At 58.8% G+C, this 26159-nt stretch overlaps 1 protein-coding gene across 15 annotated transcripts in view; it reads left to right on the plus strand.

Moving 5' to 3' along the window:
- Nucleotides 1–26159, plus strand: part of MYT1L (myelin transcription factor 1 like) — a 392068-nt gene that overhangs the window by 232457 nt on the left and 133452 nt on the right. For all 15 annotated transcript variants that reach the window (XM_032353449.1, XM_032353451.1, XM_032353453.1 and 12 more), the window contains exon 5: nucleotides 17404–17560. The gene's annotated coding sequence lies outside the window, so the exon portion shown is untranslated. The remainder of the gene's footprint in view (nucleotides 1–17403; nucleotides 17561–26159) is intronic.

The following is a 26159-nucleotide window of genomic DNA, read 5'->3' on the forward strand; positions in this document are numbered from 1 at the left end:
ACGTATCTCGAGCGCGTACCCTCTGCCCCTCCCCTGTCGTGTGCTCAGAGCCTCAGGTGCCCGTGGCTGGGAGTCGGGGGACAGCCGGGGGGGGGTCTGACAGTGCATGTGCATCCGACGCGTTCCCACAGTGGCTGATGAGAGTTTCCGGCCATAACTTCAGGCTCATGTCTTTCTGGTGGCACATCACGATGGTGGTGGACAGCGGCGTGACTTCGTGTGTAGTGACTTACGGGCAGATATGGACGAAAGACACCGTCTGCGCCTTGTCTGCGCCTGGGCGCGAGCGTGACACGGGGACGCGTGAGAACCCGCATCGGGGCCGGACAGAGGCACACAACAGTGGCCCTGGCTGGTGCTTCTCAGGCTCCCGCACCTGCCATAATCCCGTCACATCCCGGGAGACCCGACACCAGCCGCGCAGGGATGTCCACGCTGAGGGGAGCACGTTGGGGCCCCGGGCCTGCGGAAGCCGGGCTCCGGGCCCCGATGCATCGTGTCTCTCCTTAGAGCACATCAGGCTCCCGTCTGGGGGTCTCTGTGTCTGACGTTTCCGTGGGTGCAGACCCTCACCGAGGGCCCAAGTTCTCTCTGTTTTTCATCTTCCGTCATGCTGCCCCTCAACCGTCCACATCTTCGGCCTTTCGTGAGCTCTGTTTCAAACCTCCCGTCTGACGTCAGCTCCCCATCCTGTAAGCCAGGAAGCAGAGATGACGGCTCATCGGCTACTCGTGCTGTGCTCCAGACTGAGGCCACGATGCACGGGGGGCGGGGGGGAGACTTGTGCATCGCGCTCCGCAGCCCCATGTGTCCACGGGAGCAAGTGTGCACCCAGCGCCGTGTGCACAGCCAGAAGCCCTTGCTGGCGACCTTCTGTGTGCGGGTTTCCCTTCTCACTGCGGTGACACCAGGAAGAGTGCAGGCATAAGCTGGGAGCTGGCACGCTGCCGTCCAGAGTTGGTGGGGGTGGCGGGGAGATGGCCAGCATCACGATACTCGTGGTCATAAAGTCACGTCTGACCCAGGTGAGGACAGGTATGCTGAGGGGTAGAAATGGTGACCACTAAGTCCCAGCTCCAAAGCGAGGACAGGGCAGTGAAGCAAGGGCAGGGCAAGTGCTAGAACTAGAGAAGCCACAAGACCAGCAGCCACCAGGGAGCTAGGATTCTGCCGGGCTGCTGTGTGCTGGAAACAAGGGAGGCGGGCTTCGCCCTAGCCCCCTGGCAGGAGGTGTTGGCAGCTGGGCTTTGCTCTGAAGGCTGTGGGAGCCCGCTGGGAAACGTGGCAGTGGACCAGCAGCACAGCCCTCCATGTGACTGAAGTCCACGGCATGAAATCCCGACCTGAAGACACGGCTGGTGGCAGGAGGGGCGAGAACACAGCACAGGAACACAGACAAGTAAGTAGGGCGCCCGGACAGGAGTGGATGCGTGGAGACCCGACAGCGGGCGCTGAAGCAGGGACGCAGGGAGGCGGCGGGGAGGAGTCCAGGGCCTGGCCGCAGCCTGGGGCGGCTGGGGTCCCGTTCTGGAGGGGAAACACAGTGGTCACTGCGGAACGTGGGCGGTTTGTTCTACCGAGGACACACTGGAAGTTTCTGCCGTGTAAGTTTGGGTGTAAAGGGCATCTCGGAACTCTGCCACTGAAGCCAGTTGTAATGGGACAACAGGTCATAACAAGGGACGTGCTTCCTGGAAGGTGAATCTTAGCGCCGGCAGCTCCAGCGTTCCCGTGAGAGGGGCAAACACGGAGAAATGTCGCCGTTCTGCCGCAAACATGCTCTTAGTCCCGGAAGTGCTCCCCGTCTGGGTGATCGTGCGGCGCAGGGTCCGGGATGGCCTGACCCTCCTCTCCAGGACCTTCTGATCTGAGAAGGAAAACAAGACAATCACACAAAATAATCACCGTGTCAGGCAGCGTAGAACCCGGCTGGGGGCTGGAGGGGACAGAGGGACGTGGGGGACCAACTAATTCGTATCACCCGAACCCAGTTGTCGCTTGTTCTGAGCAGGTGCATCGTCACTGTCACGGGAGAAAGAGGTGCCCCTGGCCTCAGCAGAGCACTCTGGGCCATGCTCTGCCCCAGGAGCTGTAGCATAGTGGGGGCAGGACCTGGTTGTCCGGGGACAACACGAACAGAAAACGAGCAAGGGGACACAGAACACGCTTGCAAGTTGCATTAAGTGTGTTGTTCACGAGCCAATGGCGAGCAGGGGACGGTGCCGATGGCAGGTGTATTCTCGGAATGGGGACTTGGAAATGCCTCTCCCAGGGAAGGCAGTTAAGCTGAGGCCGAAGGGGAAGGAGTTGGTGCCCAGACAAGTATGAGGAGAGCGCTTCAGGCGGAGGGACCAGCAGAGACCCTGCGACGGAACTGAGACGAGCTTATGGAGCCGAACCAAGACCCCTTCGCTGGAGCTCGGGGCTGCCAGGCAGGTCGGAGAGATCGGAAAGGAAGAGCCGTGTCATCGGAGAGCCGTCATCTCCCCCGGAGCCCGGCGTGGAAGCACAGTGGGAAACCGCTGACAGCTCTCAAGGACGACGTTGCCAGGAGCGTATTCATGTCTTCAGTCTGGGTCCAAAACAGGCTGTAGATTGGACTCTCGGCCTCTGGTGGCTGTGGGAGGCGGCGTGGTGCGGCCTGACCGCACGGATGAGGGAGAAATGACGTGTGTGTCTTGTGGAGAGGAAGCCGTAACGATCGCTGACAGGGTGACCGAGAGCAAGGGCGGCTCCGTGTGTCTCATGTGGACAAGGCGACAGTCGGGCTCCCCAGCCACGTGAAGAAGACTGGACGGTGACAGACGCTGTGGGTCAAATTAGGAGTCGCCTCGTGGACCCGTGACACTGGGGGACCCGCGGGTGCTGGCCTCACACTAGTACATCGGAGCATCTGACCCGTGTCGGTAGCGGCAATCTCTTCTGAACGGGTCCCCCCTCGGGGCTCGGAGGACTCTGGAAACCAGGGTGCAAGGACTTAATCCTTCTGTTGCGTTTTTGAAATAAGAGGAATTTAATGCCTATGGCCAGTTGCGAAGGTATTTCAGTGAGAGCCGACTCTCCCCTGCGTGTGCTCCCCGCCGCGTTGCTGGGAACGCAGGCCTTCCCGTCAGTGGCGGCCCTGCCTGAACCGCCACCCTGTGACTATGGTCCGAAATGCAAATGGGGCACCGTGGGGAACCACAGCTTCCTCGGGAGAAACGTCTAAAAAGGGACCGTCCAGGGCACACAGTCACCCCACGTGGGACTGTTCCATCACTGTGTCCTTCAAACCAGGCCGAGCAGGGGACAAAAAGCCGGGACAGCAAATCCTCTCCTGGGAGGGTTTTTCTGGTAGATTCTCGCACTGTGCCTCATCGCTGTTAGAACACAGCGGGAAACACAGTTGCTTTCGCAAGGTGCAAACCTAGAATTTATTTAAAAATGCTAATTCCTGATGTTGTCTTCAATATTGAAACCCGAGGTTCTTTTCCTCTTGATGTCTAAGTGCCTTGGAGGCAGGAGCACCATGGACAGACGGATGTGGAGCCGAGGGTCCAGGCCCCAGGTGGAGCCCTGCAGAGGGGCCGCCCGCCAGCACACCGTCCGGCGGCCAGGCCTGGGACCGTGGGGAGTGCGCTCTGTCTGCCGTGTGCTAGGGTTTTCCCAGCAGTTTTGAAACGGGTGATCAGGGGACGCAGCTTGTCTCCGGTCTGGGGTACGTCTCCCAGATGCTTTACTTCCTGATGATTGATGCTCCGGTGCAGTGTTGGGGCTACTGTGAAGTCATGGGGACACAGGCCATCCTAAGGGGCCAAGGTGTCCTAGGGCTCGGTAATGTCAACAGGCCAAATCTCTAAAGTTTATGGAAAAATAAACGTTCATTTCTAAAGGTAAAGGGTTGTTTTCGTTGGAACTTAGTGGATATGTTGTTTATTAGAGCTGCTGGGAAAAGGTAGATAATTTAAGATCTGAAGTCATACAAATACTTAATCCATACTCGAAATGTTGATGAGATAACGATGTCTTCACAACGTGAGATACTAGGAACTGATGCTTTTATCAGCACGTCATGTGGACCTAATCTGATTTCATTTCGAAAAGTGAAAAACAAGCAGGCCCGTGCACTGAACGCAGCAGTCGTCCCGACTGGAAGTCCAAACGCAGACCCCGCTTAACGTCCGTCAGACAGAGACTGAGATGGAGCAGCCGTCCTACGCTACGTCCAGGGAGCCTTTCCGAATTAGCAGAACTCTACCTCAGCACGCTCCGGAGCAGGTGCGTCCGCCGGCCCTGCCTCATTTCTGAGGATCTCCGTTCAGCCTCACGCATACGGTCCTGAGAAAGCTAAACCCAGAGCGTCCCAAAGACTTACTGTTGAAAGTTGTAGTTAAGTCAGCGGCCTTCTCTGACCCGTCTGTGCATCTTCAGCAGCTACAAGAGTAGCTGGCAAGTGGCAGACGATCGGGGTGTGTTTGGGAATAAAACAGAACACGGGTCGCGGGAGTGAAGGGACGAGGGGGAGACTGACGGCTCCGCCCCCGAAACGCACACCGGGGTGCCCTGAAACACGCTGAGCCGGGCGCTCACCGGCTGCCGGACGCGGCGCGCGGCGGGACGGTGGTTTGCGCTCTGAGCCACTGTCTTAAGAGGAAAGACATGACGGACTCCAGTGACGAATGCGCAAATAAGCGTGGAACGTTCGCTCCAACATTGAGTCCCGGCAGGGGGCGTGCGTTTATTTTCTTCTCATCTGAGACATAAAAATACGTATTTGGTCAAAACACAGCGACGCACCAGCAACTGACAAGTGCTGGCTCGCTCTTCGGTGAGCCAGGTTGACGGCCGTGTTGGGCTTCTTTCCAATGAGATGGGACCTGCATTGTTTCGTGCCTAAAAACCGAATTCCGGTTTAGCTCAGACCACGCATGGAGGGCTCCTCCAGTGAGGCTTTCACGTGTGCGTGCACAGGGGTGTGTGCGGGCGCGGGTGTGTGAGGACGCGGGCCGTGTGTGTCTGTGGGCAACGGGAAGGTGCCCGTCACTTGAGTCCGTAGCGGGAGGGCTGCCGTGTGTGACGGCGCGTCGGTAGCGCTGACCTTTCTCGGGTGTCTTCACCACAGAGTCCTTCACTCCGAGCTGTCGACCACCTGGAAGCTCCTTCTGAAACTCTAGAACATTGGTTGGAAAGAGCCTGAAGGTGCACCCGTTCTAGGGCTCCGTCTGGCAGATAAGAAACTGAAGCTAGGGGCCCCTGGGTGGCTCAGTGGGTTAAGCCTCTGCCTTCAGCTCGGGTCATGATCCCAGGGTCCTGGGATCGAGTCCCGCATCGGGCTCTCTGCTCAGCAGGGAGCCTGCTTCCTCCTCTCTCTCTGCCTGCCTCTCTGCCTACTCGTGATCTCTCTCTGTCAAATAAATAAATAAAATCTTTAAAAAAAAAAAAGAAAGAAACTGAAGCTCCCGGAGTCTTGTTCAAAACCCGTCAATCACCCTCCCGTCACGGCACTTCCTGACGCCTCAGCCGCCGGTTTCTCCCTCCGCCACCCCGTCCGTGCCCCTTCAACACAGGGTAGTGGGCGGTTTGGTTCCGGGCTCTCCCATGAGACTGTGGCATCCTGGAACATTTAAGGGCTTTTCCTCTGTCCTGGCGGCTGGCCTGGGGCTGCGTTCACGGGGATTCCCGGTAAAGACCATGGCACCAAAGAAAGAAGGTTTCCTTAACAAAGTCAAGCTCAGAAGCCTTGTCTCCCAGCAAAGTCTAATCTTCACGGGACAAGAGCAACGTTCCTGCCGTGAAACTCGCTCTTCTCACATACAGCAAGTGCGTCTTGAATTAAAACCAGTTCTGGTACAGAGTGGGGCGAAATCTGCCACTTCTGGGTGCTGTCAGACCAGACTCCGAGCCTCCCCTTCTGTCTGCAGCCGCGGCCTCCAGAAGCCCCCGACGAGGACGGCGAGACGCAGACAGGCCAGACGCTCCTTGGTTGGCGTTGCGATGTATTATTGGGAAGTATTTTCTTGCATAACCCGGGACTGTGCCCCCAGACGTGACAGAAGGTCGGTTCTACAAGATGACGAGCTTGGCGACGGGCATCATCCGCGTGGAACCGATGGCTCCTCTCTTACGGGCTTTGGTCTTCACAGCTGCTCTCTAGAGCCGGAAGCAGATCTAAATTAGTCATCTCAGCGACCGCGTGTCCGGAGGCTTCTCTGTAGGAGGCTTCTGGGCGTTGACACCGTTTCTAACCCTGACCGTGGCGTACAGGGTGGTCTCACCCTCCCCACTTACCAGCTGAGGCAGGAAGTCACACAGAGGTCCCCTAACTGGGTCCCCATCACACCGCTGACAGAAAGGGGCCCTGCATGGGTGAGCTTGGACCCTTGGCTGGTTTTGCCACCTTGAGCTGACTGCAGAGGGTGTTGGCTGGTTATTATTTTGTGCTTTCCTGTAGATTACGTTATTTCTTCATTTGCGCTTCTTTTTTTTTAAAAAAAAAGATTTTATTTACTTACTTGACAGACAGAGATCACAAGTCGGCAGAGAGGCAGGCAGAGAGAGAGGAGGAAGCAGGCTCCCTGCTGAGCAGAGAGCCCGATGCGGGACTCGATCCCAGGACCCTGAGATCATGACCTGAGCCGAAGGCAGAGGCTTAACCCACTGAGCCCCCCAGGCGCCCCTCTTCATTTGCCCTTCTAATGTAGTAATGTAATCAGCTCAATTTTTAAAGGTCCTCTTTGTTACATAATCTTGATGATGCCATTTTACAAGTTGGTTTCAGACGTCGGCGTGTCCTCCATGTGTCCCTAGTCATCACGTGCTTCCGTACTTGGCCCCAGCCTTCCCTTCAGGTGACCTTCTGGTCACTTACTCATCACCCTCTGGAACCGCCCAACAGGTGTGTGAGTCCCAGGTACGTTTAAACTTCTTTAGGCTACAACAAAGACGATGTTGTGTGTGTCCAGTGCTGCTAAGCGGAACGGAGTGATCGCACAGCCGTCTGATCTCCCGCTGGGGCTGGCTGTCCACGCGGCTCGGCTCTGCCTGCCCAGCCTCCGAGTCTCCGGACGCGGGCGGATACCTACCTGCTCCCACGCAGGGGCTTTCCCTCGTGCGGAGGTGCACGTCCATGAGCCGTCTCGGATGGGCTTGGAGATGTTACTCCCGTGCAGTACCCCCACCCCTTGTAGCTCCAGCCTCTTTCCTGGAGCCAGTGAGGGGAGCTGGCCTCCGTGATGGCAGAGACGCGTCATGCTTCTCCGTCTCCCTCTGGCTCTTTGTTCTCTCTGCTGTGCTGGTCGTGACCTGAGCACTCACACTCTGTGAAAAGCACTTCATGCTCCCAGAATGGAGGATGACTCCGCCGTTCCCAAGGTCGGGGAGCCGGTTCCCAAAAACTCCTGGCTGCTGGTGTTGAAGGGGTGACCAGCAGTGGGGCTAGGACGCCATTTAGGAAAGCCTTGAGGATACCGTGAGCCAGGGCGGTCGATGCCACATCCTCCCCGGAGCAGCCATGGTACTGGGTGCTACCAGCGAAGACCCAGAGGCCCCTTTACCTCCGGGCCAACCTCCAGGACCAGCCCCAGAAAGCCCGAGCCCTGGGAAGGGCACTGAGCTTTCCAGTGGGTGCTGGAGCGTCCAGGTCAGGACCCCTCGGGCTTCTCTAAGAGGCTCTCAGCGCCTCGCGTCCATCAGCTGTCCAGTCACCAGCCCCATGCCACAGTCTCTGAGCCTCCTCCCCACCCCTCTGGTGCCAGCAGGCCCTGCAGACGCCCACAGACCCTTGTCGGGACAGCAGTGGAGACATGCGTGACCTAACGTCCCCCCAGCGGAGCCTCAGCACATGTTCCTTCAGGCTGGCAGGGAACGTGTCCAGGGGGACAGTGAGACCCAGGCCACAACTCCGTTGCAGTGACAAGGCTGGAGAGCCCCTAGCTCGGAGCACAGCTCGTCGTGGAGCCAGGACGTGTTCCTTCACCCCGAGCAGGGCTGTGCGGGCGCGGGCTGCGTGCGGGCTGCTGACGGAAAGGCTCTGTCTGGTTTTCTGCTTCCGGCCGAGGCTCTGCCTGTCTTTTTCCTAATCAGGCATGTAATTGATTGTTTTAGATTTTTGTTTGGCTTCACGAGTCTTGTTCTGAATATTGGGTTTGAATATAATTGCCGTAGGTCACACTGTCTTTTTACAAAATCTATCCAGTATGCAGGTTTGGGAGCTGAGGGTGACAGGCATGTTCCATGCAAATGTATGCAAATGTATGCGAACGCCCCGGAAGCCCCTGCTGAGCGTCGAAGCTGTCCTGTCCTCCAGGTTAGGGCACCCGGGAGCCCGCCTTCCCTGCACCGGCAGGACAGCGGGCGCGTATTTATTTCTCGGTTGAAACAACCAGAGAGCTTTTCTCAAAAGAGCTCAGAATTCCCCCCGACTGTTCCGCTTGATGAGGAAAATCGCATTGTTGGTCTTCGGCGTTGTCTGTGTCCTTTTTATATCGAAACCAGCCTGGGTGCTTCTTACTTGTGCTGGTTTTTAAGGAGATACTGCTGTGCACGTTCCTGCGTGAAGCACTTTGCTGGGGAAACAAAAGGCAGCCTGTGGGCCTGGGGTCTCACGGTGTGGGAAGCAGGGGGGTCCTCGGATGGGGAGGGTGAGGTGTGACTCTGTGGGACTGGGGGACCCAGTGGGGGACCCCGTGACCTGTGCTAGGCTGTGCTCTGTGAAGCCTGGGGTTCCCAGAAGCACAGTGGCCGACTCGGTGAACAAGTGAGCACCACCCGCGGGGACCCCCCCGTCACCCGTGGGGACCCCCGCCCGTCACCCCACTTCCCGGAGGCTTCTGAGCTTACGCCATCTATGGAAAGTGTCAGTTTCCGTAGAAGATTTTAAAAGTGAAAAATTCTAGTGGAAAACCACTGAGTTCCTGGGACGGCCGCCGCATAGGCGGTCGCGGCCGGAGCAGGTGAGGGAGCCGGCGGCGCCGACACAGGCCCGACCCGGCAGCACAAGTGGGAACAGGAGGTGGGAACGGGAAGGCGGAGGAGCTCCGGTCCCGCCGGCGGAGATGGGGCGGGGGAAGCACAGGGCGGAGGGCGGCTTCCTGCGGGGAGAGGTGCCAACGCAGTGCTGGTGGGGGGTCCTGGCCCAAAGTGGGGGTCCCAGGGGCTTGGCCGGCAGGAAGAGCCTGGGGCATGGCCAGGTGTCTGGACGAGGAAAGGGGGCAGGTGCCCGGAACTCGGGAGAGGAGCTGACAGAGGGCTGGATCCGGGGTAAAGCTGCGTCGCTGAGCCAGAGATACAGGGAGCATTAAGCGGTGCTGAGACCCGCCGAGGCCCAGGCCAGAGTCACGCCGGATTCGGGGGCCCGGACAGCGGTCTGAGAGTCAGGAGGAGATGGGGCCGGCCGCAGGAGGAAGGGCGCGCAGGGGCCGCGAGGGGCTCCGCGTGGCGTCGCCGGCAGGATCTAGAGGACAGTGTCCGAGGAGCAGGGTGGGAGCAGACACCGTAGTTAATTTTTGGATGACAGTCAGGACAAAACACCTCAGAAGTACGTGAAACCGGCATGTGCTTTGAGGGAAGTATTTGGACGTAAAATATCTCCTCAGGAGAGAGTCCACGTTCTCCGGTGAGAAGGAAAGCAAGTGGGCAAGAGCTCTCGAACGTTCCTTTGCATCGAGGGACTTGAAAACCAGGGCCCTCCTGTCTGATCGATCTGCTTTGTGTTGTGCTCGAGGAAGGTCTGCCCCCGGGGAGTGCACTCCTTACTGACTTTACTGCCTGTGGCGGAAAGAGTGCCCGACCTCGCATCTGGACTCTGGACGCTCTTCCAGACGGGGCAGGAGGTTGTTGAAGCCCATCTCACGGGCCGGCCTGCGTCGGGGCCGTCCCACAAGCTCCTCGGTACTCGCGGCACCGGAGACAGAGCAGGAGGCGGCCACGTGCCTGGCCCTCACCACATTGGGGAGCTGGACAGCTCTGGACTGGCCTCTGCTGGGACCCGCCCTTCCACACCCTGGGGTGGGGCGGTGTGTGTGTGGGGTGTTCCGTGCCATTCCTTCCCAGCCCAGGTCCAGGAGACCCTGACGGGGGACAGATGGTTGGGGGGGGTGCGAGTTTTCTGGGGCTGCGGGACGCCGTCCACAGCAGACACTCCCAGGCCCTCAGTCTGCAGGACAGAAGCCCACGTTCAAGGCCCCGTGTTGGAAGGACTGAGTCCTTCTGGGGTCTTGATGGGGATTCCGCTCCAGCCTCTCTCTGGCTTCTGGGGTTGGCTGGTGACCTTCAGTGTCCCAGGCATGTGGATGTGGCACCAGTCTCTGAATAACAGTCACAAAGCATCCTCCGCACCTGTGTGTCCGTATCCAAATCTCTCCTTTTGCGAGAACACCAGTAACACTGGCCGGAGGCCTGCCCCGTTACGTGTGGCCGCGTCGGAGCTTACTGTGTCAGCATGACCCTGTGCCCAGATAAGGTCGCTTTCTGAATTCGTGGCACTTAGGACTTGCACACACGAATTTTTGAGACACAGTTCACCCCGTTACAATTAGGTGTAGTGAAACCCAGCACTTACAGGAGTGTTGGTAATGCTGCCCGGTCGTGCAGGACGCTGGTCCGACGTGGTGGTGACCACGGAAGTGGTTCTTTTCCGCATGCGGTGGAGATAGTTGCCGGGTCAGGAGTCCCATCAGGGAACCCTGGATGGGAAGGACTTGGGATGCGCCAACCCGTGTGTGTGTTGTCAGGTCTCAGCGGCAACAACCCTTTACGATGCACCGTCCCTGTCACTTCGGGCACACGTGGGTGAGTGATCTTCTCTGTCACATTTAACCAATGTGGCCGTGTCAGGCTTGCGGGCTGAAGAATGATATGTTCAGATCGATAAATAAGGACAAAGGTTGACCTTATATATCAACATATTGTACATCGTTCCGACCCCAGAGAAATTCTAACAGACTCACATGCCCCCACCACGCAAAGCCTTGAGAAAACCTGACTGTCTCAGAATAAAACCGAGAGCTCCTTAGTGACCGTGAGACCCTGTGACGCTCTGTCCCTGGCCTGTGCGTGTCCCTTTACCTGAACCTTTGTCTCCCCCTGGGCCTGTGCACTTGCTGCTTCCTCGGTCTGGAAAAGTCCTCGCTGCTTCTCACTCAGCCATGTCTCCTTCTCCCAGTGGGAACCCGAGTGTCCCCATGTTGGGGGAGCCCCTCCCATGCCGCCCAGGTCCCAAGGCCACGTCTGTCTTCAGTGCCCAACCCTGGCTCCGTTTGTCTGTCTTCCCTCGCCCTCTGTCCATCCTGGTCCCCGCATCCGTCTGGCAGAGGCCGGGCCGCACACGGGGTTTTCTGCGGGAGGAGTCTCCGTCTGGAAGGGCCGCTGCTCTGGGGCCGTTGTGGACCCCGGACCCGCAGTCCCTGGGCCGCTCCCGCTGCTCGACCATCACAAGTCAGCCTGCTGGTGGTTCGGCATGACTTAGGAGGAAGGCCTGGAGTAAGCTCTGTCCCTTGGAGCAGGAAAGGCCCTTCTGGATGCAGCACAAAGAGTCGAGACTTTGCAAGACCAGACCGAGGAGGCGAGCCTCTCCCGTCCGGCCCGCGGTTCGTAAGCAATGTCGAGAGACCAGAGACAGGCTGGGGAGGTCTGCAGTGTGTGCGCAAGGGGAGGACAGGTCCTTGCAGAAGGCAGAATCCAGGAGGGAAAGGATGCAGTCGGTGAATCAGGAGAGAGAAGGCAGAAGGTCAGACACAGGGACTGTAAGACACAAACGTCCCCTCGAAGGATGTTTGATGAGAGCAGACACTGGCATCCCTGCTGGGAAAGCACGCACAGTCACACGTTCAGTGACTAACTGCTTGAGGCCACTTCGAAAGGCGCCAGCATCTGCTACGTTGCCGATGCCGGAAAATACGAGCACGTGTGCGTGAGAGGGAGACACACACGAGTGTGTAGCAGAGCGCGCTTGCCTCGTGAGAGCGGGGAGCAGGCGGCAGTGACGCCACGCGGCGGGGTCGTTCTGTAAGTCACGCGCCGGGTCCTGGACGATGGCCAACCACAGACCTGACCTTCAGCCCCTGCATGGAAATGCTTCCAGCTGTCGTGGAGCACAGTTTGTAGGGTGTGTAAACTCTGATCGCACTTAACGCTGGAAATGAAGTGATTCTGTCTCTACATCTGGGGCAGAGCGGCCGGGGCGCGTGCTTGCGTGGGCGCTCCCCGCTGAGCACCCCGGCAGCAGCCCGGACAGACCCGGCCGGCAAGAGCCTCCAAGGAGGGAGGGCAGGAGCTCCTGTCCCCGGTGCTTGGGTGTGACCCGGGACGCCTGAGCGCTCTGAGCGTGTATTTGTGTCTCATCTTACAGCGGAAGCCAGGGGCCAGGACCCCTGGGCTTGGAGACCAAACCTGTTCCCTTGTCTGCGTGACCTTGGGCATCGTCCTTGGCCTTGCCTAAGTTCCCCAAGTTAGTTCCTTCGTGTGAGAAATGCAGATAATGAAGTCAGCGTCTGACACCGGATGCGAACCCACGCTTTGCACCTGTCTAACCTACAAATCAGCGGCTCCGCCCGGGGCTAGCCACCACTCCTAAGCCAGGGTGGACAGCTTGAAAGCAGGCCCACCCGGGAGGCGTCCTCTGTCCGGAACTCAGACTCCTTGCCCTCACCACTGATAGGCTGGGAGTGTGGCGCGATGGAGCAGCGGAGCGGAAACGGGCGTGTTCTGAGGGTCCCACCATCGCCAGCTCGTCCGCATTTGGATTCTTCTTCCTGCGCCTGTCCCTGTCCACTGTGGTTTGTGGCTGTCAGCAGAGTCTCCGGGCAGTCTGGCAACTCAATATTTGTTTGCAAAGTACATCATAAGCACTTGAAGCCCTGGCACGAAGTCTTCCTCGCGACCGAGTCCCTGGGGAACGAAGGCTGCCGCTCAACCCTGTCGCTCCCCCCAACCACAGCGGGCAGGAAGTACGGTCCCCTCGCTAGAAACCGAGCCGGGGATTCCGAGGGGCCGGGTGTTCGATGGGGCCTGGCCGGCAAGTGATCGGGCCAGAGCTCACCCCTGCTGGTGACGGTCCCAGTGCAAGCGGGCATGTTCTGAGTCACGTGTCCTCTGCTGCGTGGGCTGTGTGGCTGCTTCTCCATCTTCCCGTCTCCGGCCAGGCTCGGCAGGTGGGGCGCGAGGGCCCGGCTGTGCCACAGCCCTCGCCACGCGGTGGGAAGGTGGAGGCAGGCCACCTAAAGGCGATGGGGGGGGGGGTCCCCAGAGCCCAGTGATGTCCCTTCTTGTTCCTGTTCCTGTGACGCCAGCTCCCGCGAAGCCCCCGGTGACCCAGCCTCTGCTCCCCGCTGCTCCCAGCGAGGGCGGCACAGCTGCAGCTGGTCCTTCCGGCTCATCGTTAGCAAGGTTCTAGTATCGCCTCCTTTAAATTGTAATTCAAGCAGATAGATGCTTTTTAATTGCCATCTGTGTGGTGAGCTCCGCACTAAGAAAATGAGGGTCTGCTTTAATTAGAGCTGCCCTGGCTGACCTGTGTCAGAGCCCCGTGGCTGGGACGGCGAGCCACGGACTCAGACGCGGGGTGCAGGACGGTTCCGTGTGAACAGACACAGACGGGCACGTAGCTAGAGCAGGGTCTCTGCGTGCGCACACGGGACGCCGCCGTGCTCGCGTGTGGCTTTATGTTGGCAGGTCAGCGGCTCTCCTTGATCATGAAGATCTTTCTTTGATTGTCTTTTACAGTCGGCCTCCGCCTGTGTTTCCCTGATTCCCCCGGAAGCTGCCTCACCCTCCCGCAGCGCGGAGGGCGGGGCTACAGGAGCGTGGGATTCCCGGGGGTTTCTAGAGAGGGCAGCAGGCGGTGACCTGGCACCTGCAGGGACTCCGGGGTCAGAGTCCCCAGAGCCTGGGCTGGGCTGGAAGGGCGGGGCCAGGCGCTTCCCCTCACCCACCCCACCCTGCCACTGCCCCGTTGCCCTGTGACCTGTGCCCTGTGACCTGTGACCGGTGCGTGCGCTCCCCAGTGCGGCTCTTCCCTTTGCCCTGCTGCACCCAGCCTAGAAGCAGGAAGGGTAGAGAGTGTCTCTGTGCCCCTCCCTCGTCCTCTCTCCCCCCTCCCCCCTGCCTCCTACAGCCCCCCACCTTCAGTCGTTCTAACTCCGACCCCTCGGACGCCGCGGTCGGTCGCAGCGGCACAGCGGTGACACCTGGCCTCCAGCTTCTCACGAACACAGTAATCACCAGAACGAACTGGAATGTCTGACTGTGATAGCAGCTAATTTGGGCATTTTATAAAATAGCATTCTTCAAAGTGCCAGTGCAGACCCAAAGACAATTGGAAGAGTTCTCCCAGAAGATCCAGAAAACAGAAGAGCAGATACAGAAGGGGCAACGGGCGGAGGGTGAGTGCGGACGAGGCAGAAGCGTTCGGGAGACACCCTCCCCTCCCCCACCTAGAAAGCAGCAAAGAAAGAAAGGGAGAAATTAACCAGGAGGGTAGAAAGTTCTTGGGTCAGCCGGCCCTGGGGACCTTCCGAGCGCTGACCACGCCCCCGCACGCCTGGGGGGGTGTAGCCGCTGTGGGGGCCTCTGGGCCTCCGTGGTCTCGGGGACGTGACCTCCCTCGGAACGACGTGCCCAGCAGCGAAGGGCGTTCCCCAGGGGAGCCTCGTGTAGGGCCTGGCTGGGGCTGGGCATCGACAGACGAGGGGTCGACCCAGCGGAGACTGTCCCTGCTGCCCTCAGGCCTCCTGGGCGGTCAGGTGGCGCCGTGTGGCCCCGCGGTGAGCACTGAACACTTGGGTCAATGCACCTGCTTCCTATCTAGCCCTCCACTCCACACTGTGAATGCACATTTTTCTAAAGCAAATGAACAGAAGTAAATTAGGTCTGAGACCTTGATTTCCTGAGATACATTTCTTAGAGGAAACTTCTGCCGGTGACCTTGTTAAAACAGAACCCAAACGGACAAACTAAAAACCAGGTTCTAAGAGGAGGGAGGGCACCAAATCCTGGCTGCTGGCTCCCCTGGGCTGGCTCGCCCCGGGGCCGGGCACGGAAGGCCGGCTGGGCCCTCTCAAATTCGGTCCTGCGCCCAGGAAGCCGCCTCCTGGCTGGGCCATGGGGTGACGCTGCTTCCCTGCAGACGGTCGGACGATCGCTCCCTCCCAGCTCCGTTCCGGGTCTCCCATTGCGCCCCCTTGTCCTTGAAAGGACGGCATCCGAGGGGGTTTCCTTGTGAACGAAACCCCACGCAGCTGCCTCGGGCGTATGTGACCGGGCAGCACCCAGGAACCTCACGCTCAGTTTAGGTCACGCCGAGAACGTGGGCCGGGCCAGATGTGGAGTTTGCTTGTCGCTCACTAATATGTAATTTAATTGTTGAATTTTTAAATATTATGAGATATTTAAATGTGTATTTCCTCATAATATTACAACGTTCAGTTGAATATTAGCTGTTTGCAAAATGCTTCTTTCAAAACTATAATTTAAAAAAAGAATTTATTTTAAAAAGCCGATCAGCCTATGTCGCAGTATTAAACTCATACATGTTGTCAATGCGTTGGGTTTTTTTGTGGTTTTTTTTTTTTTTTAGGAGGTAAGTATTTCTATTAAACCCATTCTGTGCACGATACGGGTGGGGTGTGGAGAAGTAAAATTCCTTGCTGAAGGTCACGCAGCAGTAGTGGTGCCGGCGTCTGAGTCCGAACGGCGCGGCGTCTGTCTCGCCACTGCCGGGTCTGTGTTCACAGAAACGGGGCATAAAATAGCAAAGACAAACTCCAAAATCTCATTACAGCAAGTGATTTCACTACTTCCTCCTCATGAAGACTCTGAGTGCCGGTCATCAACAGAAAGACAGGAGGAGGAATCACCCAGATGACGACACAAGGCCACCGACGCGGGGTTTCAGTTTGTGTTTGAGTAGATTCGGTTGTGCTCTCCTCAGTCACTGGGTTCCTCGTTTTATTCTTTGAGTACACTTAATGATGACCGTGGGGTGTATCCACTTTATTTACTTTACGCACATTGGTTTTTCTTTTTTTCTTCAAACACAAAATGAATTACGTTTTCGCACATTTAAGATGCGACTACGTCGATCCTAATTTCTCTGTATCGTTTCTTTCATTTCTCCTTGAACTCGTGTGGGCCCGTCGCTCTCGTGCGCTCCACTGACTCACTCCAGCCCGGCAGGACACAAGAGCACAAGCTCAGGCGGCTGGTCGCGTTGAGGGAGGGCGTTCACGTTAGGGAGGCAGATTCTCCGCACCCAGCTCTCTCGCTGTTCACGGCATCGTGGTCAGAAATGAGAACCTGGAGCTCAGAAACGCTGCGCAGGCACATAAGTAAGCGTGATGGTGGATGAAGTGATGGGGGCGTTTATGAGCCGTCCTGGCGCGCCCGGTCCCTTCTGTGGGTCATCCAGCTTAGAGACGGGAACATGCCGGGAAACCGCGCGCTCAGGTCATGAGGTGACATCAGGGAAATGATTCAGCAGCCCAGGCCCGCCTGGTTTCAGATCTTGTACCACGAAGCATTGGACAGGTTGGTTGAGTCACTCGCATAACCCAGTTAGTCCCGGGGACGCCGGGCAGCGGCAGTGAGGCTTCTCGTTCGCAGCTTCCGCCCTCCTGCTCCCTCCTCCCTTCTTTCGTCAAACCCGCAGTGACCAGTAGAAGCAGGTGGGGCTGTCCCTGCTCTGGGAGGGAGCACATTCCGGGGCTTGTGGTGCGCATTCGGGGGCTTGTGCCCTCAGACTGAGGGCGAGCTCACAGTAGTTACTAAATCCCAAGGAGGAGGTAGGGAGAAGTTCTCCTGGTTTTTTGTTTGTTTGTTTTAATCAAAGTTCTCCTGTTTTAAGTGGCAGTGTTGAAGAAGACAACTTTGTCCTCTTTCTGGGAAGATGATTTTAAAGCCTCTGTGGTCTGTGCCGTTGTGGTCTTGGCAGACACACGTGTTTGGTCACTCGTGGCCTGTGTGGGTGACGTCACTCTTGGGAAGATGAAGTCGACCCAGAAAGGATTTACAGCGCAGTCCCCAAGGCTCGACAGAGCAGACAGGGCCGGCCGGTTCTCGGACCACAGGAAGGGCTTGCGGAGTTGGGAGGAAATTGGCCCCAGTGACCCCTTGTTATTCTGCAAGGAGCCTGGAGGGATTCTGGACCTGAGAACAGGGTTCTAGAACCTTCTCCGGTCCAGCCGAGCCCACTCCGCAGACGGGGTGGGTCCCTGACTGCACCACTTGGGAAGATCCCTGGGGAGAACCTTCCTCAGAGCCAAGCAGAGGACCCAAGTTTGTGGAATGCTTCCCAGGGGAGCCTTGTCCGCAGACAGGACGGAGGATGCCTGGACGCTGGCGGCTGCCACGGGGTTCCCGCCCGCGGCTGCCACCTCCCCTCACGTGCTGGTGAAATCATAGGCGCTTTACGCTGTGGTTCGTGTTTTGCAGATGGAGAAATGGAGGCACAGGGCAATTAAGTAACTTCGCCTCAGTCCCACGCTGGGGAGGGCCAGGAAGAGAACATAGAGGGACCCTGACTCCGGGCCCGTGTCCTGCCCACGGAGCCACGCTGCCTCCCTTCCTAGGAGAGAAGACGCCCCACAAGGTACAGTGTGGCCCCTTCACCCTGGTGGCATGAGGTCCGCACCAGGCGGGCAGCCCCGTCCACACCGGGAGAACTCACCCTGGTGGCTCGTAGTCCACGTGGGGCGGGACAGCCCCGTCCACACCAGGTGCACTACTGACCAGGGTGAGACGTGGCCTGGACCACTACTGTCAGTAAAACCTCCTCCAGGGTGGGAGCTCTCACCCCTCCCAGACCCCGCTGTTCCTCACCCGCCGCCTTCCCTGCGCCGGCCCGAGAGTGTGTCTGTTTCTCCTCCCGCCGCCCCACCCGCCTGCCCGCTTCTCCTGTCCACTGCCCGTCCCCCTCCGCGGGGCAGAGCCACCCTGTCCTGGGCTTGACAAAAGAAAGACCCTTTCTTCACCCCCAGAAGCTGTTCCGGGACCCCCCTCCCTCACTGCCTGTCCAGTGGAGCCTGTGGAAAGCAGGCTGCTGTCCCGGCTGCCCTGAAGCTCTGCTCTCAGATCCCACACTGACCTCACGAGCACCGGCTCCGGGGGTGTTGGAGCGGGAGGGGCTTCAAGCACCAAGCGGGCCCACACCCCCGCATCTGTGCACGGAACTTCCACGGACAGACCCCAGCAACGCGGTGCTGCCCAAGCTCGTCCTCCCCTAGGGGGTTGAGGTGGGGACCAGTGAACTGCCCTCAGGGCTCCCCCCAGAACCCTGTGGTCAGAACGAAGTGTGCCTTCCTCCCCCACACACCCCTCTAGAACTTTCTCTCTTGCTTCTGCACAGGCTGTATCTTTCTGTCCCTTCCCAGCACTCGGAGAGCCGCACCATCTTCTGTCGCCGTGTGGTATCCCACACCTGCCCCTGAGAGCCCAGACGTGGCGTGGGTCTCATCGGTGGCAGAGTTCTTCCCTTGAGGAGAAACCCTGACCCGCATGTGGTGTCCAACAGGGACAGCCTAGTGAGGGTAAAATGACAGCGGCCGCGCAGCTGAGGTCACGAGACAGTGAGGGCCAGCACGCCGTGCTGCACACTCTTACCATCCCCCGGGCGTTAGGAGCTCACCCGCCCACCTGGCCCCCCGGGCCCAGTGGGGACCCTGTCCTGCCTGTGTCCTTTCTAGCAAACTGAGGCTCAAAGAGACACAGTAAATGGAATGTCTCCCATTGAATCATTTCTGGAACACTTTAATTTCTGAACATTTCCTCCAAAATTGTATGGTTCCTCTTCCCCTGAGCACAGACACACCTCCCACGTAGACAGAAACTTCTCTAATTCGTCTTTTTTCTTTTAGCTTTGTTCTCTTCTTAAAAAAAAAAAAAAAAAAGGAAAACGAATTTTTAAAGAAAAACTGGATTTTAAATGTACAAGTTCCCAATCATACAATAAATAAGTCACAGGGATGAAAAGTTCTGCATAGGCAACGTGGTCCGAAGGACGGAAGCTTCTCGTGGCGACAGACGGCGACCGCACACCCAGGAGTCTTTCACATCGGGCCGCCGTGTCCCGCTCCTGAATGTGGGCGTCGGGCCGTGTCCCGCTCCCGGAACAGTTTTGTCTATTGAATATACTTCAACTTAAGAAGATGAACTGGCTTAGAAAGTTACAAATTAGGAAACCACCAGGATCATTTGAAATCCTGATACAAATGGCAAATGGACCCTTCTATTACTATTTCTCTAGATTAAACCGTATTTGAATTTTATTTTTTGTGTTTTATCACAATTTCGTTTGGGGGGATGCCGAAGGGAAGTCAAACGCGGCCTCTGTAATGAGTGCAGGACGGTAATTACTTCTTCTAGAAGCTGTTTAGTCACGTGCGGATTGTACATCCCTCTAAAGGGTCGCGTGGTCTCTCACTGCGCGGCGGCCTGAGGGGGTGAGGGGGGCTGAGCAGGTGCTCCCAGAGAAGGGGCCGCGCTTGTCGGCGGGCTTGCGCGTGGCAGAGGGTGTGGAGTGGCCGCCGCGTGAGGCTGCACCGCAGCCCGGAGGAGGACGGGCCGCTGAGGAGGAGGGGGCCTGGGTGCCCCTGAGAGGGCCCAGGGGACCGGGGCACTGGCGTGAGGGCGGTGAGCCCCAGGAAACCACAACCAAGCCCTAGAGCCCGGCGGCTCTTTCCGAGAGACCGGCGGGGTCACGTGCGTCCTTTCCCACGCGTGGGGGGATGCGCAGCGCAGGGAGACACGCCCAGCAAGATGGGCAGAGCTGGACGCCGTGGGTGCACGAGGAGCTACTGCAGATCCACGGGGATGTTTTAAAAATAGGCGAAGGGTGAGCAAGAGATGCAGAAGCAGAAGCAGAAAGCAGGAGGCGCCGGCGGGGGAAGGCGCCGAGCCTCCTTGGTGGCCGGGGAAGGGGAACGTGGGCGGCGATGAGACGCGACGCTTCACTCGGCGGAGATGAGGCCCCGGGCTCCGCGGCTGGTCGGCGGTGGGGCACACGGGGACGGTCACGCGTGTCTGGACAGCGCGTGGATCTGCGCATCTTCTGGAAGGACTGACGTTGTCCTCTTAGAAAACCGCGTTCCGGAAACCCGCAGAAGACGCGCGGGACGTTCCGTGCTTCTCTTTATAGCGGAATAAACCGTACGATGCCGAGTGAGGGAACTTCCGGGGGTGGACGGCAGATACGGCACAGGACACTCGTGCCGGGAAATTCGACCCAGCATCCGGAAACACGAGCTGAACCCACTGGCCTTGGCCGGGAGCGAGCCGGAGTTTTCGGGAGTGAAAGAAGCAAGCGCGAGTGTGTGTAGCGTGGGGTCCGCGCGTGGAGGCCGTGGGACGCGCTCTGCGTTCAGGAAGCCCCAGGCGCAGAGAGCGCCACCGGCCGCGGAGCTGGCTGGGGGACGGAGGGCTCCGTGCGCCTCTACCCCCCGCCGCACCTCGGAGGCGTCCCCATGTGTCCCCTCTGCCGATCTCCAGCCTGGTCCCTAGGAGAAACAGGGAAGAGAGGCAGGCGCCGCTGCTGGCTGAGGCAAGGGAGCGTGTCCACAGGGAAGCCTCGCGGGTTTTCAAGCTGGCGAGGCCACGCGGGAGGCGGGAGGACGGTGTCACGGGGCGACGCGACGGAAAGGGTCCGGCGTCGACACGCTCATCCCCGTGACGATCCCGAATTGTCAGGGTTTGAGCTCGTGCCGCACCCACGCGGGGGAAGGCCTGGCGGTGGAAACCAGAACGTGAGGCGTGATTTGACGGAGGAACAGAAAGACGAAAGTCAGTGTGACCTTAAGGTTTCCAGCTGGAGGGACGATCGCTCCATTCATTCCGTAAATCGCAGCTGGGACTGACGCTGGGACGGGACAAGGACCCTGCCCTTGAGGTCTTGCCACACGAGGAGGAGAACAGTGCCCGCCGACCCACCGGCGGCTGAGAGAGCCCCGCGCAGTGCTAGGAGGGGAGCGGCGAGGGGGTGGACGCGGGACAGGGAGGGGGACGCGGCGGCTCGCGAGCCCCTGTGTGGGACGGAGAGGCTGACCGCGGCTCTCGGGTGGGTCCGCTGCGGTGGAGGCCCCTGTCCGTGCGGTCCGGGCTCCTGGAGGCCGCGGTCAGGGCACTGTGAGGGCATCCTCGGGGTGTGGCTCGGGGACGGAGCCCTGCAGGGGTCTGGGAGGCCGAGGCCGGCAGGAAGCCAGCAACAGCAGCAAGAGCTCTCCTGAGGGATGAGGCGCCATGAGACGGTGGGCTCTAGGAGGCCGTCACTGCTGACCTCTGCGGTGTTGCCCGGCAGGTGCGCCCACCTGAAAGGTCTCGTTACACACTGTGGCAGCAAAGGAAGGAGAGACAGGGCGAGGGCTGAAGTCGACGGACCCCAAGGGCAGAGGGGACCTGGGCCTAATGGAAAGCAGAAGAGCCAACTGACAGGAGCGGATGGAACATTCTAGAAGGGAGGGCGTGGGGGGGACAAGCCCCACAATCCCTTCCCTGCTCCCCAACACCAGGGATGGTGGGGGTGGTGCCATTGATGGTGTGGCCTAGGGCCGGGAACAGTCTAGGAGCCCAGCCCTGCGGCTGCCCTGGATGGGTGACGCTGGCTCGGCTCTGCTGCCTCTGCAAGTCTTTGCCATCTCCCGGCCGCACCAGCCACTGCCAGGCAGAAGCCAGAGGACACAGGGAGCCTGTGTGGCACGGCACCCGGCCTACGGTCAAGATGTGGGGGTGGCCAGAAGAGTCCTGAAGGCAGGCTGGCGGCCAGGGGGTCAGAAAGAGGCAGACACCAGGCAAGCATGGGACACCCCCTCATTTAGGAGCAGAGACGCGAGTCAGAGGACAGGGGTGGCGACGGGGTCTCCTGACAGGAGGACCGGCCTCGCTAGATCTACGCCAGCCTGCGGTCGTGGATTTGCTGCTCTCCCTGCCCTAAGACCGAGCAGCATGTGGAAGGGACACAGTGACCGCCATGCTCTGCCTGAGATGCAGCGCTGGATGCCCAGAGCCCAGGACGCCCGAAGCCCTGGACGGCTGGAGTCCTGGATGGCCGGAGCCCTGGACACCCAGAGCCCTGGACAGCCGGAGCCCTGGACACCCAGAGCCCTGGACAGCCGGAGCCCTGGATGCCCGGAGCCCGGGACTTTGTGTGAACCCCGCACAGCGTGCTCGGCTGACCAGATGGGACTTTGTGTGAACCCCGCACAGTGTGCTCGGCTGACCAGATGACGCCTGGCCCTTCCCACTCAAGCTCTTTGGCTCCGTGGAATGAGTCTTCCCAGAATGCTGGCAAAGCCGTTTTCTCCTTCGATCTCCCAATGTCCCCAGGACCCACATGGCTGCTGTGACCCACACACTTAGAATTTAGAGCCAGGGGATGCGCCCGGTTAGCTCTGTGTCCAAGGTCGTGCAGCTGCAGAGAGAGAGGAGGACTCTGGCGCAGGGGGTCAGCGCCGGGTCCCGCGCCTGCCCACGGCTCTGCGCTGCCCTCCTAACCCCACGCGACTGTGTCGGCATCTCGCGCTTGGTCTCATAGCACAAGATTTTGTTCATGCGTCTGTCCTCTCAGCGACTTGCCAGTTATCTAAGGTCTTTCATTTACAAGAAATGGCACACACCTAGAGGAACCACTGTTCAGTCTGTAAGTGTTTGTGAGTCTGTTAATAGCCGCCCGACAGGAGGAGTGAGGGCCCCTGCCCACGGGTGGCCAGGAGGGCACCGTGAACTCCCCGCAGCAGCAAGGGGACAGGAGGGACCGGGTGGGACCGGCTGCGACCCGGCAGGAGGCTGGTGTTACAGGTGTCCCACGGGCTGAGATGGACAGTTTGATTTCAGATCATAATTGTCTGAAAAACCACCAACTCCAAGTCCCTCAAATGACCCCCGCGGTCTTTTTTGAAATGCATTCCCTACTTAGCATTGGTGAGCAGCCCCTTCCGTTGTAGGAATAGCCCCTTCTAGACAATGTTCCGCTTTTTTTACTCCTTTTCTTTGTTCTGTAGAACTTCTTTCCATATTTCCAGGAAGGTTGCCCCGTAGCCACCTGACTTTAAGGGAACTGTGATATTTCTACTCAGCGCAGCGTGCCCTGTGGTCATCAGGCAGTGCTCTGGGACAGGTGCCGGGCGAGGGGCATGGGAACATGAGGATGGCCCCTCAGTCCTGCCCCAGACCGCCTGCGCTGACCTGATGGGCCGGGTCTCCCCTGCCTGCCTCTCCCCTGCCTGCCTCTCCTGGAGCCCTGGGAGCCCCACAGAGCCAGCCTTGTATGGGACGAGCCGTGTCCTGGATTCCTGAAAACGTTTAGCCGGATTGGAGGAGCTCAAGGCCCCCAAGGCGCACACACACCCACGCCCGTACCCCCCTACACACAAATGTGCATATTTTAGGTTTTGTAGCTATGACTGAGCTCGTGGCCCCAACAGTTTTCACAGAGACTCTGCTCCTGGGCTGTGCGCCGTTGCCCTGGTCCGGGTCCACAGAGGCCACGGAAGTGCTGGTGTTAGGAGAGGTGATTGCAGACACGGCCCAATACCCGCCCTGTGCCCCGAGCGTGGGTATCGTGAGCATCTCTGCTGTCCGTGCCTTTGGGGAACCTCACCTGGGAAATGGGGGAAGCAGGATTTTCTCCCGCAGCAGGCACGGCGCGCGGCTGCCTCGCGGGATGCCTTTATCCCAGCCGCTCAGCAGCCCAGGGAGGTAAGCAGGAACTTCACAGAAGAGAGAAGCCCGATCCGCGAACAGGACTCTGCCCAGCTTCTCACGGTTAGTAAACGCGGAGCTTCTCACGGTGAGTAAACGCGGAGCATCTCACGGTGAGTAAATGTGGAGCCGTCATACCGCTGGCCCCCTGCCGCCGAGATGCCTCGGAGACGAGCAGGGACCGCTGCTGACACAGGAGGCCCTGACGTGGCCGGCCCTCCCATCCGGGCAGTGGGCAGGCTTCAGGAACCGTGCTTCCTGTCTACTGCAGGAGAGACAGACCCACCGATGTTCAGAAGACCCTCGTGCCACGTGTACCCCCCGACCCACGCTCCTGGGTCAGGCCCTGCCGTGTGACGTCACTGGGAGGCCCTGGCAGTGCTCATGCCTGGAGGGGAGGACAGAAGCGGAAACAAGCAGCCAAGACAGGCTGTGATTCCTATGAAGAGCACCACAACATCTGTGCACGCTAGTTTGCAATAACTTACAGGAAAACAAGGGGAACTTAAAGAAAAGTGACTCCAGGAAGAGGAGTGGAGAGAAAACTGAATTATTAAACTTGGAGCCAAAGTTCCTGAGCCGGAGACCCAGCTGGCCACCGGAGGGGCCGGGCAGGCTGAGGTTCAGCTGCCGCAGGCGCCACGGGCCCTGCTCCACGGCCTACAGAAGCGTGTGTCCGCAGCCCAGTCCTGAGAGCCAAGACGGGCAGTGCATTCTACAGATTTCCATGAGATCCTACCATGGCCATGACTCTTCCAGGCCCTGGGACGTAGATGTGCTGCCTTGCTTTCCTCAGACTCAGGTATGCCCGAGGGCAGAGACCGCCAGGCAGGAGCAGGACAGTTGGGCAGCTCACACACGGGCACCCAGCCCTCCCAGGCCCAGCCCAACGGAGCTGCCACTGCAGAGAGAAACAGCCCACGCCTGGTGGTGGGCCACACCATAGCAGGGAACGGGCTGGAAGAGGCATGGAGGCCGTGGTGGCTGTCATGTGGGAATGCCGACTCTCTAGCCGGCGGGGCAGGGTTTCCAGACCCTCCTATTTTTCCAGAAAAATCAGGAATCCAGATTTGGATATAAAGTCTCCAGATTTTTAGGTATTAGTTTGATGTGTTAAGCGCTGGGAACCTGGCAGAGCAGTACGGGGCCCGCCTCCTGATTCTGAGGCTGTAAGGTTCATGCCCTCTGTCCTAAAATCTGACTCTTGGCATTTTCCTTCCAGAACTTGCTGGCAGGACACAGTGGTCAGCAATAATAGAAACAAACTCAAATTCATAAATCCAGTTTCCAACACAGATACGGGCTTCTGTTCTTTTTCATTTGGGGCCAAAAGAGCAATAGTTTTTGCCAAAAAATAGTACTTAAAAATAAAATTAAAAAATAGTATTTGAAGGGCCCCGGATTTGACATTTCGCCTCAACCTCTGGAAACAGGCTCGCTCCTGCTGGCTGTTCCACTCGTGAGAGGGAAGAACCTCGCTGGGCCGCGAGCACCATAGCGAGACACGAGCTGAGCTCCGGCGTCGTTGGCTGGGAGGGAGCTCCCAGAGCTGGGCGCCCCTGCGCTCCCTGGGGCCTCCCGCGCCCGCAGCCACCCGCCGAGACACACCTGCTGCTCTGCCCCCGGAGCTGGCCCTCGGGGCTGTCGGGCCTCGCCACCGTGGTGACGGATGATAGAAACTGGGAAGCAGACTTTTTACAGATAAAAAATTGCAAGTCACCCAATAAGAGTGACATCCAACACGAGTTATTTGTTAAAAGCCACTGCCTTTAGCTCCCTGGAGTCACCTAGAAACGTTCAAAATTTGGGTTTGTTTCAAATGCTCCACTAGGGTCACCGGCCCCCACGTGGCTGAGAGGAAGCGTCGTTTGGCCAAGGACAGCCTGGACTCCTGACAAGCCGACCCCCAGCCTTGGAGGCTGCAAAAGTCTCCTCGGAGCCTTCAGCTTCCTGCCAACAGGAAGTCCAGTCCGTGTGCACACAGAGCTCCGTGGACACAGCCAGCACCCCCACCTGCAGCACAGTGCGTGTGCACACAGAGCTCCATGGCCGTGGCAGCACCCCTCGTGGTGCCCTGCGCACTTGTAGAGAAGCAGAGGAGTCTCTGGCCTCATGGCGGGGGGCACAGATATTTCTTTGCTCAGCTCTTTATTTGTATTGCAGAAGGTTTAAAGCTATAATCAAATTACTAATAAACGGTAATTAAATAATCTCACTGGCCAAGCGAAGCATTAGCTCCCTGTAACTCCTTCCTTCGTTCAATAATTTGCTTTTACCAAAACGTAGAGATGCCTGCTGTTAGCCTGCGAGCCTTTCTGCCACGTGTCCACGTGCCTCCAGGCTAAGACCTGCTCTTTCTCGTCGGTCCCCTCTGTCAGCTGTCGGAGGGCCAGGGGGAGTGCTCTCTTGCCTCTGCCAGGCCAGCCCTGTCCCTCCGACACACGGGCTGGTTCATCTGCAATGCCCAGGGCTTGGCACAGGGCCCTCTGTGCAGGCGCCAG

The sequence above is a fragment of the Mustela erminea genome, chromosome 7 (genome assembly GCF_009829155.1).
Source record: "Mustela erminea isolate mMusErm1 chromosome 7, mMusErm1.Pri, whole genome shotgun sequence".
In the NCBI taxonomy this organism is placed as follows: Eukaryota; Metazoa; Chordata; class Mammalia; order Carnivora; family Mustelidae; genus Mustela; species Mustela erminea.